The sequence below is a fragment of the Pipistrellus hanaki genome (assembly GCF_964339955.1).
Source record: "Pipistrellus hanaki genome assembly, chromosome: 5".
NCBI lineage: Eukaryota > Metazoa > Chordata > Mammalia > Chiroptera > Vespertilionidae > Pipistrellus > Pipistrellus hanaki.
The window spans coordinates 101,884,346-101,903,063 of NC_140507.1; the positions used below are offsets into that span (position 1 = coordinate 101,884,346).

Genomic DNA, 18,718 nt, shown 5'->3' on the forward strand with positions numbered 1-18,718 from the left:
GTCTTATGGTGATGAGATGACTCTCCATGGCTTCCTCTGGCTCCGGCAGGACCAGCTCCCACTAGAGAGGAGGCTCCAGGGAGGAAACACTGCCCTGGGCAGGGGGGGGGGAGCGCGAGGGGTGACGCTCCGCTTCGGCCACGTGGCCACTGAGCTCGGTCAGCACATCCAGGAGCTGGAGGCACATGGGACGAGGCGGGGTCTTCCCAAGATTCGCACAAACATGCCCCCGAGGGCCAGGCAGCCCTCCTGTGATGCCCCCGCAGCCCCTGCGTCAGGCCGCTCCCTCCCGTCCTGCTTTCTTCACTGAAATGGCTGACATGGTAACACTCCCTCAGCGTGGCTGTGAGGAGCGCTCAGGGCTGATGAGGCATCTGGAACACGTGAAATGCTTTACAGAGAGACACCTGTTCAGAGCTGGCCCCAGACTCACAGGTTCCTGGAAGCTGCTGTGACCTGGCGGAGACCCTGGTGCACGCTCAGAGCCCTGGAGAGGCGTCCTGAGCGTTAGCAGGTTGGTTCAAGGTCACCAGGTCAAATGTAAACAGACACATGAGCCAGATGTAGGTCCAACCATTGAAAACATCAAGTCAAAGGAGAAACAAAATTCACTTTGTTTCATAAGAAACGGACAGCTGGCCCTCCTGTCTAAGTTACGGATCAGCACGACAAAAGGCATTTTCTGGAGAAGATAGCCGGTGTTTCTGTGGAATGGGCAAGCACGTCCTCCTCAGGACTCCTTACTCCACGCAGTCGGAGTCCATTTTAAAAATATATATTTTATTCATTTTTTTTTTTTTTTTTTTTTTTTTTTTTTTTTTTTTTACAGAGAGGAAGAGAGAGGGATAAGAGTTATAAACATCAATGAGAGAGAATCATCCATCAGCTGCCTCTTGCACACTCCCCACTGGGCTTGTGCCCGCAACCAAGGTACATGCCCTTGACCGGAATCGAACCTGGGACCTTTCAGTCCGCAGGCTGACGCTCTATCCACTGAGCCAAACCGGTTTCAGCTGAGTCCATATTTTTTGTACCAATTAAACACATGGGCCACAATACAAGTTTCTCTGCTGATGAGCACGCTGTGGGGGGGGGTGGGGGGCTGTGACAGGCAACATGACTCGCGTCTGGGCGTGTCTTCCCCCCCCCCCCCACACACACACCCCCCCAGTCTCTCCTGCTGGCGGCCGCTGATGCGGGACTGACACACAGGCCCTCGGTCCAGCGGCTCAGAACCAACGTGTGGAGGGTCCTCGGACTGCGATCATCCCTCAGGCCGCCTGCCCTGCACAGCTTCTCTCTTGGCGGGAGGGCGAAGGGGTCTAGAAGAAGGGGCGGGTTTCTCGGGGCCAGTCCTGCCCACCTTAGTTCACCTGAGCCCATCCTGACGAAAATAAGACAGCCCCGCCTCGGCTTGGGCGTGCGTGCACCAAGCATGTCAAACGAGGCATGTGGCCTGCGGGCCGCGGGTTTGACATGCTTGCCACACACACACACAGAGCCCGCCTCCTCTGGGAAGCCCTCTCTGATTTCTGGAGACTCAGTCAGATGACCCTCCTCGGGGTGGCAGCGGGCTCTGTGCTGTCCCCTGTATCACTGATGTCTCTTTCAGGGTCCAAATGCCAGAAGACACACATCGAACCAGCGCGTGCAGGAAAGGGCGCCCCCCAGCGGCAGCGTCTCCCGGACCAGCAGAGAGCCAGCATCGCGCACTCACCGGATTCTTGCTGGGTGCGCCAGGCCCACTCCCGGCGGCCGTGGGAGTGGACGCCCTGAGCCTGAAGGAAGACGGCCCTTCCGCCTGGCCTGCGGGTGCGATGAAGCGCCCTCTCCGGACCCGGGCCTCATGCCCATCAAGTGAGTCATTTCCCTGTTAACGTGAGAACGCACTCACTCTGTAAGAGCTTCGTGACTGTGTGAGCCAAAGGGTGGACAGCTGCCGGGAAGCAGAACCTCAGCGGCTGGGACGGTGCTCCGGGGAAGGGCGGTTTGACACGTCGGCAAGGAGGGCGAGGAGGAGGCCGAAGCGGCTGCGTGAACTCCATGGGTGACGGATCAGGGAGGTGGGAGAGAGCGGAGCGGGGAGACCTCTGGGGTTGGATAAAGGGTAAATGATGGGCACGTGCTGCTTTTACTCAGGTGGGTGCAGGTAGCTCACAGTCTGCAGTTAACTCAGTAACAACGAGGGGGTTGTGGTCTCTGCAGAGATGTGCCTGTGCTTTGAGGGGCCCTGAAAAAGGGGGAAATACTCTGACCTTCCAACGACATGTTATCGTCGATGCAGAAAGACCATAGACAGGCTCAGCGAAGGTAAAGACGGACCTTGGAGCGACGACCCGCCACAACCGGTTCTGGCTGAAGTTTAGTTTCAGACCGCCCTTGTGGTGACTGTGGGTCTCCGAGTCTGCCAGATCCCAAGTAGGCCTGCCCCGAGCTGGTCCGGTCAGCGTGCGGCCCCTTTCCGCCCACACCCTGGACCGCCCGCTTTCCATGCTTGTGCAGCGATTAACACGGCTTCTCCTTCGTTTACACCAGGTCCCCAGCCTCTGCTGCGGCCGGGACTCAGACCAGCACTGGCCACGGGCGAGAGTGAGCCCGGGCTTGTGTCTCCATGGGCTCCTCCTGCAGGCTCCGAACAGCACAGCCTCCTACCCACACCCGCCCACGTTGCCATGGCCGCCTCCCTCCCAACAGGGGCCTCAGCCTCACGCCTGCACCTCCGCAGTGATCAGCACCTGCACACACACACACACACACACACACACACACACCCGTCCACTCCTTCACTCCCTCTTCGGGGAAAGCCTGGTCTGGGAGGAGCCGAGTCCTCAGCCTAGGTTCTGGCGCCCGCTCCTCCGGGCACTCTGCCTTGGAGGCCAGCTCTCAATGGATGTGCGCGTGCCCTGTACGCCAGGCCTGTTCACTCTCTCAGGCAGCACTCCACCCCGGCCACAGCCCTCGAAAAGGCAACAGAGCAATGTTCCCGGAAGATCGCTCTAAAGCACCCGGCCAGCACAGCTCAGTGGCTGAGCACCGACCTATGAACCAGGAGGTCACAGCTTGGTTCCTGGTCAGAGCACAGGCCTGGGTTGTGTGCTCCATCCATCCTCAGTGTGGGGAGTGCAGGAGGCAGCTGTTCAATGATTCTCATCATTGATGTTCTGTCTCTCTCCCCCTCTCCCTTCCTCTCTGAAAGCAATAAAAAAAAAAAGATAAGAACTCTCTTAAACGGCATAAAGCGGTATACATTTGTTATAATTTAGAATGTTTCGTTGTTGAGTTTCCTGTCTAATTCACTTTCACATGCTGGTACTTGCTGTGCATGGAATCCATTAGCGGCACTCCTATAATAGCCAGGCAAGTGGTGTGTAAACGTATACAGAAAATAATCCTCTACCCTGGTCTTATTCCCTAAGAAAACCCAGCTTTTACAGAGAAAGGAGCCCGCTGACTGGAGCAGGCATAGGAGCTAGAGTCCAGCGTCGGGGGTGAGCCCCAGGCTTCCTCCAGGGCTCCTGTGAGGCTGTGGGAAGGCCGCTCACCTCCAGGCCCACCGATCGGGTCAGATGACACAGCATGTAGACAGTGTAGGCCCAGTGCGTCCTTGGTTATCAGCGTCACCATCAGTGACCTCCCTGCTCCTGCGAGCCGCTAACAAACAGCAGGCCTGTCAGGATCGTGAGGACCCAGGAGAACCTGTGAGGACCCCTGAGGACACATGAGGACCCAGGAGAACCCGTGAGGGCCCAGGAGGACCCGTGAGGGCCCAGGAGGACCCGTGAGGACCCAACAGGACCCGTGAGGACCCAGGAGAACCTGTGAGGACCCAGGAGAACCTGTGAGGACCCAACAGGACCCATGAGGACCCAGGAAGACCCGTGAGGGCCCAGGAGGACCCGTGAGGACCCAACAGGACCCGTAAGGACCCAGGAGAACCTGTGAGGACCCAGGAGAACCTGTGAGGACCCAGGAGAACCTGTGAGGACACATGAGGACCCATGAGAACCTGTGAGAACCCAGGAGGACTCGTGAGGACCCAACAGAACCCATGAGGACCCAGGAGAACCCGTGAGGATCCAGGAGAACCTGTGAGGACCCAGGAGGACCCCTGAGGACACATGAGGACCCATGAAGACCTGTGAGGACCCAGGAGAACCCATGAGGACCCAGGAGGACCCGTGAGCACCCAACAGGACCCATAAGGACCCAGGAGAACCTGTGAGGACACATTAGGACCCATGAGGACCTGTGAGGAACCAGGAGAACCTGTGAGCACCCAACAGGACCCGTGAGGACCCAGGAGGACCCGTGAGGGCCCAGGAGGACCGGTGAGGGCCCAGGAGGACCCGTGAGGACACATGAGGACACATGAGGACCCAGGAGAACTTGTGAGGACCCACAAGGACCTGTGAGGACCCACAAGGACCTGTAAGGACACATGAGGACACATGAGGACCCATGAGGATACATGAGGACCCAGGAGAACCTGTGAGGACCCACAGGACCTGTGAGGACCCCTGAGGACACATGAGGACCCAGCAGGACATGCGGGCACCGGGCCTTCTGGACCAGGCAGAGTGCTAACCAACCAGAGAGGTTTTGCTTCAGGTGGGCGTCCGGGCTCCTTGGTCGACTGGGACACCATCGCCACCAAGAAGAGAATCACCAGGAACTGCGCCTTTTTTAACGAGCACAACCTAACTTTTCTTCTAAAAAAAGCAAGGTGCACCGGTGTGGGTGGGGGAGGGCTGGAGCAAAGAAATAAGGGAGAGAACTCATGGGCAAGGACAGCAGCATGGTGATCGCAGAGGAGATGGCGGAGGCGGGAGAGGGCATAGAGGGCATACATGATGATGGGAAAAACAAACAAACAAACAAACAGACAAACAGAGGCAGACAGAACCTACGGGAACAGCGATTCCACAAACACGCGTTAAATATCCGCTATGACAAGGAGTCATTTGCGAGCGTCAGGGCTGCCCCGCTCAGAGGACGGTCCCGTGGAAGAGGGCTGTTTCGCAGGGAGGACCCCGCCCGAGGCCAGGCCCCCGCGCCCAGAGGAAAAGCACAGGCTGGCGCACCCGTGGAGGGAAATGGGAGAGCGCTCTGGGTAAAGGCTGGAGTCGGGCGAGGAAAGGGAAATGATTTGCGGGTTTTCCTTGGCAGCTCGTTCCTTCATATTCCTGCAGAGGAAGCGTGGTTTCCTCCCAGGTTCCCGACCCTGACGTCAGCTCCTGTCCGGGACCAGCTGGCCCGGCTCCCTCCCCCGCAGCCCACCTGGAGGCGTAACTGGGAGTCTGGGAGGAAATGCCTGGCGGGAGGAACACATTTGCAGAGAAAGAGGCGTGAAACGTGGGCTCACCTAAAGACGGGCTATTCTGGTGGTGTGGGCCCGGCCTTATTCCTGGCCCGGGGCGGTCTGAGGGGTGCTGTCCAGGGAAGGAAGGGGCTGCACCGCAGGCGGGCGTGTTTGTGTGTTTCCACCTGCGGGCTCGGCTCAGGGGGCAGCAGCCGGGTGTTTGCACAGCTGCAGGGAGGAAGGCCCCGGTGTGGCCGCCAGGCGTTCTCAAACCAGAAAAACAGGCCTGGGGAGGGCATGGAAGTCTAAGTAAAGGCACCACCTTGGCCAAAGCAAACGGTGCCAGATGCGGAGCCGCAGGGCGTCGGGGAGAAGGACCGGCAAGACTCCGGACCAGCCACGGCCGCTGCATGGTAGTCATGAGCTGTCCACACGGCCACACAGAGCTCCGGGGGCTGCTCCACAGGACAGCGTGCGCACATGCAGGCCTCGGTCCGCAGAGCCTGGTGCATTCCCCTGGAGCCTCTAAGGACAAGGAGCGGGGTGCCTCTCAGCCCAGCGTCCCTGCAGCCCAGGCCAGGCCGCCCGCCGCCGCAGCCTGCCCTGCTCCTCCTCGCCTGTCTGCCCTCTAGCGGCTCTGCCCGCCCAGCACACACACCCCTCTGCCTCACCCTGTGCCACCTGGGCCAGTGGCACAATCTCCCAGCCCTGCTGACGCCCATCGGCCTCCGGATGGGCACCAGGGAGCTCAGGGGTTAGCCGCGGGGGAGATGGGCAACATGGTGACGTGGTGGCCGTCCGGCCATCCAGGAGAACGGAGGGCGTTTGTGAGCCACGCCCATGCCGCCACGGACGCCTCGGGGACCTGAGCTGTCCCCCTTCCGCCCGGTCAGCACCCGTGTGGCCTCTCAGATTAGGCCCAGCAGCGGCCTGTCTGGGTGATGTGTGCAGGGGCCAGGCTGAGCCTCCATCGCGCTCACGGCTGCCTGCCCACCTCCCGGACACTCCGACCCCACACCCTGGCCCGGCCCCGGCCCTGGCCTCTGCCTGTCACAGCCACCAAACACAGACTGAACCCGGACGGAGAAAGCCACGGGATCGGAGCCACGTACCCTGGCGGGGCGGCACACAGCCTGGGCGCACGCTGCCCTCGCTGGCATCCTGGCAGGGGTCTGCTGGCAGCCAAGTTCCTTACTGAAGGACCTCCTCTTTAGCACATGGTGCAGGGGTGCAGGGAGCCCGGCAGCCCAGCAGGGGGCAGCGTGGTGGGGGTGGGGAGACTGACAGGCTCTGACTGACATCTCCCCACTGGCCTCTGAGGCCCAGCTCCCACCACAGAACCCGCTAGACTGCCCGGGAGGAAAGACCCGGCTGTGTCTTCAGCCCCGACTGATGGAACTTACCCGGGGCCCAGGGACCCGCGGCTGCTCCTCTGTGTGATGCCAAGGGAACCGTGGCTGCTCCTCTGTGTGAGGTGGGGTGGGGAGCTTCGGGGACGGGACGGTTCGGTGGGCAGGACAGGGCAGGACTGGGCCCGGAGGAAGGGAGGTCCTCCCCTGGGCAGTGTGTGTGAGGGGACTCCTGGGTCTGGGGATCAGAGGGTGGGGGCTGCGGACAGAGCAGGATGGCAATAGGACCATTTCTTAGGTGAAGTGAATTGGGGTGACATTGGTTAGGCAGCATGACCCATTTGAAGGCTCTTGACCTTGAGGAATCTGACTGGAACCAGCTCTCTGAGAAGATGAAATGGAAGTGCATTGACTGGGAGGGCAGCCCAGCCGGTGTGGCTCAGTGGTTGAGTGTCGACCTAAGAACCAGGAGGTCACAGTTCGATTCCCGGTCAGAGCTCATGCCCGGGTCACAGGCTCCATCCCCTGTGTGGGGTGAGAAGGAGGCAGCCGATCCATGATTCTCATCGTTGATGTGTGTCTCTCTCTCCCTCTCCCTTCTCTCTGAAATCAATAAAAGTGTAAAATAAAATGGAAGTGCACTGGCTTTCAGGATGGTGTTGGTGAGCACCCATCCGAGCTCTGGCTAAGACGTGTCCTCTGGGGCCTAAGCCCGTGAACAGCATAGACGGTCTCAAACTCAAACTACAGGCAGCCATTGTCTCTCTCTTTCCAGAACCAATAGCTCAGAAACCAGGAAGCTATTAGGTATAAATGAGCCCCCCAAAATAAGGCAAAACAATGTTAGGTATAACAGAAAAAATAAACAAAACCGAGTAAGTTGATATATTTTTAAAAACACTTAAAATATGTCCTTTTCAATTTGGAAACCAAAATCAACGTGAGCATTTTAACCTGTGGAACTGAAAACAGCCCAGAGCTGGAAACATGCAGGTGGCCACGCAGGAACGCTGTGGGCTGGTTTCTGAGTGTATTTTTATTGTTCACGGAAGAATGAGGGTGATTGTGCGAAGGTCCCACACCCTCCCGCTGCAGGGAGAGCATCATAAGCAGCAGGATTGAATAACAGTGTGAACCTTTCGCTAAGACCAGGCACCTCTAAAAGGAGACCTGCCTAGTGTCCATGGCACCACGTGGTAGAAACGGCATCTCCGTTTCACAGATGGGAAAACTGAGGCCTGAGAGACCCAATGGCAGCTGCAGCCACGCTAACTCAGCCCGGGAAGACCACGGAAGGCCCGCAGAGGGGCCTGTGATCAGTTTCTCGTCGGAACCTGAGAGCACCTTCCACACAGACATTTGCTCAGAAGCCATTGCAGTTGCTTAGCTCACCCGAGCCCCTCAGGCTCAGACACCAAACCTGCCGCCTGTTTCAGCCGCATGTAAGACCACTTCTCTCACCAGCGGCCACGTCTTCTTATCGTCGAGTGACTGCTCACTTATCAGGACCCGATGCCCCTGAGGCTCAATGTAACAGGAAGAGACTTCCCATCACCTGCCAGGCCTGCAGTGCATTCCACGTTCACCTCTGGCCACGCGTTTATCCAGCGGACACCGAGTGCCCCGGGCCACGCGCAGCCCTGGCTGCTGACCACACAGACGGCGCCCAGGCCCCGGCGGAGGCCAGCAGGTACCGGGCAGGTAGATGGTGACGGAGGATATGCTCTTGTGGCAAAAACGAAGCCGTTCCTCCCACTCACCACCTATCTGCCTTGCCGGCAAGTTAAGCTCTGAGTGTTAGCTGGCCACACGGCCGCGCAGAAGGAGGTCGGCGTTACCTACCTCACTCGAGAGAAGCTTCGAGTGGCAGGGGAAGGGGGCCACGGCCGCGCTCTGAGGGAGGCGCTGTGCCCGGCTCCGGACCTGCCCTGCGGACTGAAGTGAGAACTCCTGCCCCAGAGCCGGAGCCTGTGGAGGCCGAGGGGTCGCGTTTCAGGGGCAGAGGAGCCAGTCGGAAGGTCACGGCCATCCCCAGCCCTGGATGGCTTCCCTCTGGACGGAGCTAGTGTGGGCAAACATTGCTCCTGTGCACTTCCTGTGGGGGTCTCTGTCCCTCCCGTCGGACGCAGATCCGCTAAGCGGCCATTGGGAGTGAAGCTACTTTGTAGAGGATTGGCACGGGCGGTCAGAGCACTGAGAGGACAGGGGCAGCTGGGCGGTTAGAGCCGGCCTAGTGCAGTCACGTCTCAGGGAATGTCCGCACTGAAGGTATTGATTAGATTCTGGTGAGAAACCGTTGTGCCAAAGCCGACAAGGTAGACAGACGTACAGAGAACCAAGAGGCAGAGACCGAGGGCGCCTGTGGCCTCTGGACAGGGGACACAGAGAGGTCTCGGGAGCAGGTCCGAGTCCTGGTGCAGAGAGCCCTAGGCGGAGCGGGGAGCTGCAGCCAGTGGGGGGTGGGAGGGGGAGACAAAAGCAGGAATCCAGGAATGGGCTTCTGCTGTGTCCCAGCCAGATCCCACACTCCCTTTCCTGGCCACCCCCCCACCCGCCCCAGAATCCTGACTCCCAGCGCTCAGAGGGTCTCTTCCAACAGCGTTACCCAGTCAGGAGGCTCAGCTTCCGCTCAGAGCTGCCTGCAGCTCGGCATCCAACATCCATGTCAGAAGGCTCCTGTGTCCCCAGACGGACATTCCCCATCCTCCCGGCCCAGCAGGGGTGGCCTCCCGGCCCAGCCACGGGTGGTCTCCTGTCCAGTGTGTCACTTACCTTCTTCCTTTTTTAAATAGATTTTTATTGATCTCAGAGAGTAAGGGAAACAGATAAGAGGTAGAAACATCAGTGATGAGAGAGAATCATGGGTCTGCTGCCTCCTGCACGCTCCCTACTGGGGATGGAGCCCACAACCTGGCACGTGCTCTGATTGGGATTGAACAGTGACCTCCTGGTTCATAGGTCAACGCTCAACCGCTGAGCCACACGGGCCTGGCGCTAGCCCTCTTCCTGAGCTCCACGGCTGTGAGTGCCCACACCTCCCTCTCAGGGTGACACCCTGCCATCCGCTCTAATCCGTGCCCGCCTCGCCATCGCAGCCAGGACGCAGCACGAGCCCTTCCTCCTAAGCCGCCCCATCCCTGGGCCGCTGTCTCCTCCGCAGAAGGCGGCCAGAACCCTGCTGCCCCTCCCTGCACGCCTCACCCCCAGATCGCAATGCAGAACCCTAATCTCCGCTCCATCCCGCCAGGAGGCTGCGGCTGAGTGTCCGAGCTAAATATAGCCCTGACGTCAGCGGACGCAGGCTGCGGGAGGCGCCGTCCCCGGAGGAGCGGGCGAGGACCATGCCATCAGCGGCTCAGGGGTAGACTCGGCCCAGGAGCACCCACCCGCCGCGGCCTTCCGCCACCGGGCCATCCTGCTGGGAAGCACGGGCGAGGGCAAGGTGAGTGCAGGCTTCCTGAGCGAGCACTCCCTGCGCGGTCACGGGCTCGGGGCTGCGGCTCACATTGAGCATTCTTGCCCTAAGGGACAGCTGTCGATGCCAATTTTAAACAATCGCCCCCACACAGCATGCCGGCCTGGTCTGCGTCCCGGCCTCACTGTGAGCCTGTGGCCGGGGCTGGATGCTGGGAGGGGGCCGGAGGGACTCAGGGAGTCCAGAGGGATGCCGGGGGGGGGGGGGGGGGGGGGTTGGGCAGAGGGATGCGGGGGGGGGGGGGGGCAGAGGGACGCGGGGGCCAGGAGGGCGCAGGGACAGTGAGCCTGAGCGGGAGAGCTGGGAGGGCAGCTCTCTCAGTCCCCGCTGCCTGGGGTCCTTGTGCGGAGACAAGACCCACCGAGCCCGCGCCCCCTCTCTCACTGCGGCTGCGCCAGGCGACAGGCTCTGGCCCGGCGGGCGGGGGAGGCGGATGCCTCCAGGGGAACAAAGGCTCTGACAGGACGGCACCAATGCCCCCCACCTCCCCGCAGCACCTCCGCCGCCTCAGCACGTCTGTTTCCACAGTGCCACGGGGAGGCAGAGGAGGCAGAGGAGGCAGCAGGCCTCGGCCATCATGCAGGAGGTCCACGGACACGGTGCCCACGCCCGTGTGGAGGGGACGCAGTGAGGGACACGGTGCCCACGCCCGTGTGGAGGGGACACAGTGAGGGACACGGTGCCCTGAGCCCGTGTGGAGGGGACAGTGAGGGACACGGTGCCCACACCCCGTGTGGAGGGGACAGAGTGAGGGACACGGTGCCCTGAGCCCGTGTGGAGGGACACAGTGAGGGACACGGTGCCCTGAGCCCGTGTGGAGGGGACAGAGTGAGGGACACGGTGCCCCACGCCCGTGTGGAGGGGACAGAGTGAGGGACACGGTGCCCCACGCCCGTGTGGAGGGGACGGAGTGAGGGACACGGTGCCCTGAGCCCGTGTGGAGGGGACAGAGTGAGGGACACGGTGCCCTGAGCCCGTGTGGAGGGGACGCAGTGAGGGACACGGTGCCCTGAGCCCGTGTGGAGGGGACGCAGTGAGGGACACGGTGCCCCACGCCCCCTGTGGCCTGGACGTGGCTCAGCACTAAGGGGCCCCCGGCGTGGTAGGAGCCTGTGGCCGCCGTGGCTCTTGCGTTCCGGGCAGCGGGCGGGAGCCGCCGGTGCTGAGCCTTTGTAGTCACCCTCATCTGGAAGCTATTTTCAGAGGAGCGGCTGCCCGGCAGGAATGCGGCACCGACAGCTGATGTGCGTTCTGTGGGGTCTGCCGTGAGCAGCGACCAGCTCGGCTCTTCCTCCTCTGGGCAGGCCTCCCGTGGTCTCAGGTCCACCCCCGGCAGAGCTCGACGTACCCGCCCTTCTGCCCACAAATCACTCCAACAGGCCCTGCCGTCCCTTCCTTGCCAACAACAGAAGACAGATGGGAAGTGGGATCCATAATCACCGTCACTCCTCCCCCTGAGGCCGTCACATCCTGAGTGATACTCAGCGAGGACTTTGGCTGGGAATCTTTTATTCGTGATTCCTGGGGAAAGACGAAGCTCTCGTCATCTCAGGGCCACGATGCAAACCATTCTCCAAAGTGAGGGGCGAGGGCCGACGCTCCCTCCTGACCCAGGGGCTCCTCCCCCACGCTGATTGTTGTAAAGAAGCGGCTTTGCGGGGCGAAGGGTGGCATGGCGGTCACGGAGACAAAGCAGCGCGCCGGGGCCTTCGGGGCTGAGCTGAGGTTCCGGCAGACTGGGGCTCTGCCGGAGGCTCTGCTGGAGTCTCCGCCGGGAGGAGCCTCGCCTTCCCCCGAACAGCCCTGCGGCCAGGCCTGAGGTCTGGGGCGGGCAGTGAGCGGCATGGCCCCTGGCCTTCCCTGAGGGAGGGACGGGACGGGGAGCCGGGTCCGATCCTCCGACAGCGCAGGCGGGAGCGGGTGCCTGGCCGATCCTTTCCTGGTTCCCAGGAGATGAGTCGGCACAGGGACCGGCTCCGTGCCCGTGGTCCACGGCGTCGAACGGCTCGGGAGAACGTGAGGAGGATCCGGACTCGGTTTCCAGGACTGACACCGACCCAGAGTGCCCAGGTCCACGTGCAGGCTTCCTCCGTGTACCTCCTGCCTCAGGGCATCTGCCGACACGCTTCTCACCGTTCTCCTGACAACGCGGCAAAATCAGGTGGCCACTGAGTGTGAGACAAAGTTGCTTCCCTTAACACTAGACCTGAGCGGCGTGACTATTTTCTCATTCCTCAAAATCCTCATGATCGCGTGTCAGACCCATTTCCTGAATCCCAGTTTACATCTTACGTGGGCCCTGCTCTGCCAGTCCAGACACACACCTACAAGGATAAGAATAGCTTGTCTTTATAGCGTAACGTTGGTGTTTATCAAAGATTTAAAAAGTACAATTCTGTCTCAGGGGGAAACCCCAACACTGCTGCCTCAGCCCAGGCGATGCGGGTCCCCAAAGCCCCCCTTGGGGTCACGGGGAGTCCACCCCGTAGCGGGTCACAGGCTCAGCCCTAGTCCAGGCTCCCGGGTGCCAGCTGGCAGGGTTGGCCACGTGGCCCTGAGTCCCACACACAGAGCAGCTCTGTGTGTAGGAGCGGCTTCAGCCACCCCTGTGGCTCCCCCAGTGTCTCCTGGGGATGCTGTCTGCTTGCAGCTTGGCCTCCGGGACCTGGAGGTCCGGGGGGTCACTGTTTGAGGAAGCGGCTGGAGGCCCGGATGGCAGAGACCCGTTCTGGGCGCGATCCTCCAGACCTTCCGACACCGCACAGCAGCCGGAGCTGTGACTTCAGACCAAGCATGAGACTGCTTCCCACTGATTACCAGGCTGACCCAGTCACTCGGACCGGCTGACTTCTTAAAAGCAGAAAGGGAACGCCCTCGGAGCCCCCTCCCTGTGCCTCCGGCTCTTTGTAGCATGACAGTCACATATGACCGTCACGTGTGTTTTCATTCCCCTTTCAACAAACACGGAGCCCGCGGGAAAATGGGAGGCGGTCCTGGCCGCTCAGTGAGCCCCTTCTTAGCAGGAGGGGGGTGGGGTTCGGCCTGTTCCTGTTGGGGGAGACCCAGCAGGTGTGCCTTCGAGATGAAGCCTTGGGAAAGATGAAGCTAAAAAAACAAGAGTTTTACATCCGAGCCTTCACCCTCCTGAGGAAGAAATAACCGCAGAGAACCACTGCGGAGGCTCTCCACATGGACCCCCCAGGAGGAACCACAGACCGAGGCAGTGCTGCTGCTAACCCACCCCAGTCGTCTCCCTGGGCCCGGGGTGCTTGGTGTCAAACCACATCCGGACGAAGACATGGCACGCCAGCGGACAGCTGACCAGCAGGCCACGGCCCAGGTACCGCTGTTGTACTCATCACCAGCACCAGCACCAGCACCACCACCATCACCAGCACCATCACCATCACCATCACCATTGCCAGCACCATCGCCATCACCATCACCACCACCAACACCACCACCATCACCAATACCATCACCATCACCATCACCATCACCACCACCATCACCAATACCATCACCATCACCATCATCATCACCATTGCCATCACCATCACCACCACCATCACCAGCACCATCACCAGCACCAGCACCATCATCATCACCATCACCATTGCCAGCACCATCGCCATCACCATCACCACCACCAACACCACCACCATCACCAATACCATCACCATCACCATCACCACCACCATCACCAATACCATCACCATCACCATCATCATCACCATTGCCATCACCATCACCACCACCATCACCAGCACCATCACCAGCACCAGCACCATCATCATCACCAGCACCAGCACCAGCACCATCACCAATACCATCACTACCATCACCAGCACCAGCACCATCACCACCACCATCACCATCACCATCACCAGCACCAGCACCAGCACCAGCACCAGCACCAGCACCATCAACAGCCCACGGAGCAGCCGCCCCTGTTATGCAGAGGTACAAAGTCCCTGTCTGCACAGAAGTACCAGAGCCACCATGCTACCATCCAGGTGCGGCTCTCAGACCCACAGCACCACGAAGGGACTCCAGAGTGGGCGCCTGAGTTAGCTGTGGCCTGTGGCCTGTTCTGCAGTGACCGCCACCTTCCCCTGTCAGCACCTCGAAGACTGAGGACAGGGTGGGAGGAGAGGGTCAGAGGTCATTGACAGAGAGACTCGGGGGGCAGGATGGATGGAGAGGCGCAGACACCCTGGCTGGTGTCCAGAGGTAGCAGAACAGCCACGGGAGGTGGGGGCCCACGTTCCCGATTGTAGGCACAGACATTGCCAGCAGTTTAGGAGCTTCAGAAGCGGGGGGACCCCCCCTGAGGCTGTTCTGCCGCCTCCAGTTCCCTCACCTGGGCTCTGCGAGGGCTTGCTGGTGTTTCTTTCCTCTTGGAAAGGTTTTGGTTTTGGTTTTCTCCCTCATAACCTGTGAGCCGCTTTCCCAGCACCAGGGAGAGGACTGGGCTGGGCAGACTGCTGTGATTCCAGGAGAAGGGCTTAGTTTGTGCAAGCGGGGGGCCCAGGTCCACATGGGGTGCTGTGTCCAATGGTGTCCCAGGAGCCCTGGGGTCCAGACCACACACACATCGGAGTCCTCGTCCGACAATGAGGCGGCTGGGCGTGCTGACACGTTAAATTCTTGGTTCCTGTCGCTGTTACGGAGCTGTGTTTGTGCAAGCAGCAAGCATCGTGTTTGGAGTTTCTCCTCCAATAACCGAGGCACACCAATATTAACACAGACTGCGGGGCTCTCTGAAACGCACAGAGCATAACAGCTTGAATTTCAGATGGAAGATTTTGTGAAGACCCTCTTCCTTTTCCCGTCTCAGCAGATCTTACACTGTAGCTGATCATGTCATCATTATTAAAACAAGGACAGCAGATCAGAAAGTCCGGGGCAGAAAAATCACTTAGCCTAATGCCTGAGTGTACAAGTCTGCTCATTTTCTTTGGGTTAAAATTTCTCATCACCCACCCCCCACACCCCCCCAAACAAGAAAGATGTTTTATTTGGAAAGCAGTGTAGTTTCTGGCCAGTGTTTCATTGAAGCCACACGATTCCTTCCCCGGTGTCTTTGTTGCCCACGCCATTAACAGCAGCTCTATGCGGTCCTGTTTGTGGAACACAATCTGTGTCATTTAATGCGTTGGCAATCTCATTTCCTCAGTGTTTATAGATTTACACAGCCATTAAGAGAGGATATTTTTATTAACAGAACTTTAAAGTCTTAGAACTCAAATCAAGGCAAAGAGATATAAAATAGGAAAATCAAAAAAGTTCCACGTGTGTTTCAACATCAATTTTATTAGTGTAGAGAAAATTATTACTAAACTTTTAATCAGTTGTAGGCATTATGCACAATCACAGGCTACATTATTATCTTTTACTAGAGGCCCGGTGCATGAAATTTGTGCATGGAGTGTGTGTCCCTCAGCCCAGCCTGCACCCTCTCCAATCTGGGACCCCTCTCACATTCCAGGACTGCTGGCTCGCAACTGCTCTCCTGCCTGCCTTCCTGATTGCCCCTAACTGCTTCTGCCTGCCAGCCTGATCACCCCCTAAACACTCCCCTGCCAGCCTGATTGATGCCTAACTGCTCCCCTGCCAGCCTGATTACCCCTAACTGCCCTCTCCTGCAGGCCTGGTCACCCCTAACTGCCCTCCCCTGCAGGCCTGGGTCCCCCCTAACTGACCTTCTTTGTAGGTCCCCCAACTTTCCTCCTCTGCTGGCCTGGTCACCTCTAACTGCCCTTCCCTGCAGGCCTTGTTCCCCCTAACTGCCTCCCCTGCAGGCTTGATTGCCCCCAACTGCCCTCCCTTGCAGGCCTGGTCCCTCCCCTGCTGGCTTGAACACCCACAACTCTCTTCCCCTACTGGCCTGATCATCCACAACTGCCCTCCCTTTCAAGCCTGGTTCCTCCCAAAAGCCCTCCCCTGCTGGACATCTTGTGGTGGCCATCTTGTGCCCACATGGAGGCAGCCATCTTTGACCATATGGGGGCAGCCATCTTGTGTGTTGGAGTGATGGTCAATCTGTATATTATTCTTTTATTATATAGGATAGAGGTCTGGTGCATGGGTGGGGGCCAGCAGGTTTGCCCTGAAGGGTGTCCTTGATTAGGGTGTGGGTTCCCTTGGGGCATGGGGCAGCCTGGGCGAGGGGCCTGTGGTCGTTGGCGGGTCGGCCACACCCCTCCCCTGGGTGACCCAAATGGAGACCCTGGTATCTGGTATTTATTTATCTTCTATAATTAAAACTTTATAACCTTGAGCAGAGGCCAGGGCCAGCCAGGAAGCTTGGCTTCCTTCATCACTGGGGGCCACCCAAGCCTCCTGCTCTCTCCAGCTCCGTGGCTGCCACCATTTTTGTTGGGTGGGATTTATTTTCTTCTATAATTGAAACTTTGTAGCCTTTAGTGGAGGCCAGGGAGGGAAGCTTGGCTTCCTTTATTGCTGGGAAAACCTAAGCCACCTGCTCGCTCGGTGGCCACAGCCATCTTGGTTGTGTTAATTTGCATGCTTGCTCTTGATTGGCTGGTCCGCGAGACTGTGGGCATAGCAGAGGTACAGTCAATTTGCATATTTCTCTTTTATTAGTGTAGATATGACACAGTATACTGTGCAACAATGTATCTTTCCTAGGGGCATATGCAATCCACATGGGCCACCCGCAGGCAGTCCTGTCCTGGGCAGAGAAAGCCTCAAGGCCTAAGCCAGGCTCCGCAGGGAGTCCCAGGCCCCCCTGCAGCTGGGCATTCCGGTGGCTCCCCTCAGAGGGGTGCCCCCTCCACCAGAAGTGCAGCTGCCAGGCATCATGGGAAACATCTGTAAAAAGAGGTTATGTGTAAGTGGGTACCTTCACAAAGTATGAGTGGAATTCACTTACTTCTCTTAAATCTGTCACTTTGGCAGGATCACAATTTCAAATTTAAAACACAAAATTCTTGGGCACACATAAATCACTGTTAACTTAATTTCAGGATATTAACCTATGAAACTAATGTGAAAAAAAAAAACAGAATGTTTCCTTTTGGAGGAATTTAAGCCCAGTGTCTACTCAGAAGAGTACACATTGAAGTTAGGTTTGAAAAAGGAACTGATCACATTTCCAATGATGACTCATATTCTCCCAATAAAATGTGATTTTCCTTTTGGCTCCCAGAATCCAGAGCAGCATGGCTCCCCAGTATGAAATTTCTATGTAAGACTTTAAATCTTAATTTAACTACAAAGAGATTGTGCATTTGAAGACATTACAAGAAAGAATATTGATAATAATTATTTAATATATCTAGTAAATTAAAAATTGTGAGTTTTTTGGTGGAAATTAATTTGATTATGGTCAAGACCCTAAAGTTATATGATGACATCTATCCGTTCATAATTGCATAGTTATTCAAAGAAAACCCTTGATCTGCTTGAAAGAACAGTAAACTATAATAGATGAAGTCCCATCAAATGATTGAAGAATAAACAGAGAGTCCTGCCTCAGTGTCAATGACATCAGTAGGAAAGTACGCCCAGCGATATTATTTTCATTGGGTAACCTAATGCCACAAAGACAGCCTTCTAATCCACGGGTCAAGGATGTGTATCCTGACGCGTTGTATCACTTACCAGGCATCCAGCTCCCCCGGCGGCTGAGACCCTCTGGGGTGTGCAGCCAAGGCCCGGGACAGCTGAAGGGGACGCCTGTGCCCAGCTGGCAGCCTTCTGCACGCTGAGCCTCAGGCAGCGGAGTCCATACCGTAGGCTCTCCCCTGGCAGGTTGTCTGGGGAAGAAAGCCTCGCCTCAGAGAACTCACTTTATGTCTTTGGTTGTTTGTTTATGCAAAATGTGTTGGCTTATGCCTGTGCTTAGGAGTGTGCTAGTAACTAACTACTGGTTCTTTTGTGGGGGGTGGGGGGGGGTGGGCGGGGGGGATGCCTCAGTTTGCAGAGTTGGCTAATTTCTGAGGGATAAGCACTCCCTCGGTGGCCGATTTCAGTGCCATCAGGGTCACCGCGGGCCGGCCTGAGAGAGAGGTGCAGTAAGGGACCTTGTGTGGTTTCCACCGAGCAGATCCAGCAGAGAGATACCATCAAGGGCACACGGACAGCGAAAAGGAGTATACAATGTAGAACGAGGTCCTTTTGAGCTGGGTGGCTCCTCATTGAACTTTCATTTTGAGATAACTATAGTTTCCCATGCGAACATGAGAACTAATTCAGAGCTGCTCCCTGGGGCTTGCCCCAGGGTCCCCCAGCGATAACGCCTCCTAAATGAGAGTGGACCCCACAGCCAGGAACCACCCTGAGCTGGTCAGGACTCCTGCCCGTCACTGCTCCTCGTGTGTGTGTGTGTGTGTGTGTGTGTGTGTGTGTGAATATTGAACGGGTCTCGCCTCCATGGCATAAACCCCACTGGCTTGTGTAGAACCACGTCCACACATTGTGGCATTCTACTCTCGAAAACTGTGACTGGGGGAGGGACATTGGTCCTGGCCTCCTGTGTGTTCTCCTGGTTGGGTTTGGTGTCGGGGTTGCGTTAGTTAACAGTGAATTGGGAGGTGCTCCCTCACCTTCCACTTTCAGACAGAGTTC

At 58.1% G+C, this 18,718-nt stretch overlaps 1 protein-coding gene across 1 annotated transcript in view; it reads left to right on the forward strand.

Moving 5' to 3' along the window:
- The first annotated feature begins 1,921 nt into the window (after positions 1 to 1,921).
- Positions 1,922 to 18,718, forward strand: part of MYOZ2 (myozenin 2) — a 34,284-nt gene continuing 17,487 nt past the window's right edge. The window contains exons 1-2 of the mRNA XM_084883439.1: positions 1,922 to 2,107; positions 9,896 to 10,090. The gene's annotated coding sequence lies outside the window, so the exon portion shown is untranslated. The remainder of the gene's footprint in view (positions 2,108 to 9,895; positions 10,091 to 18,718) is intronic.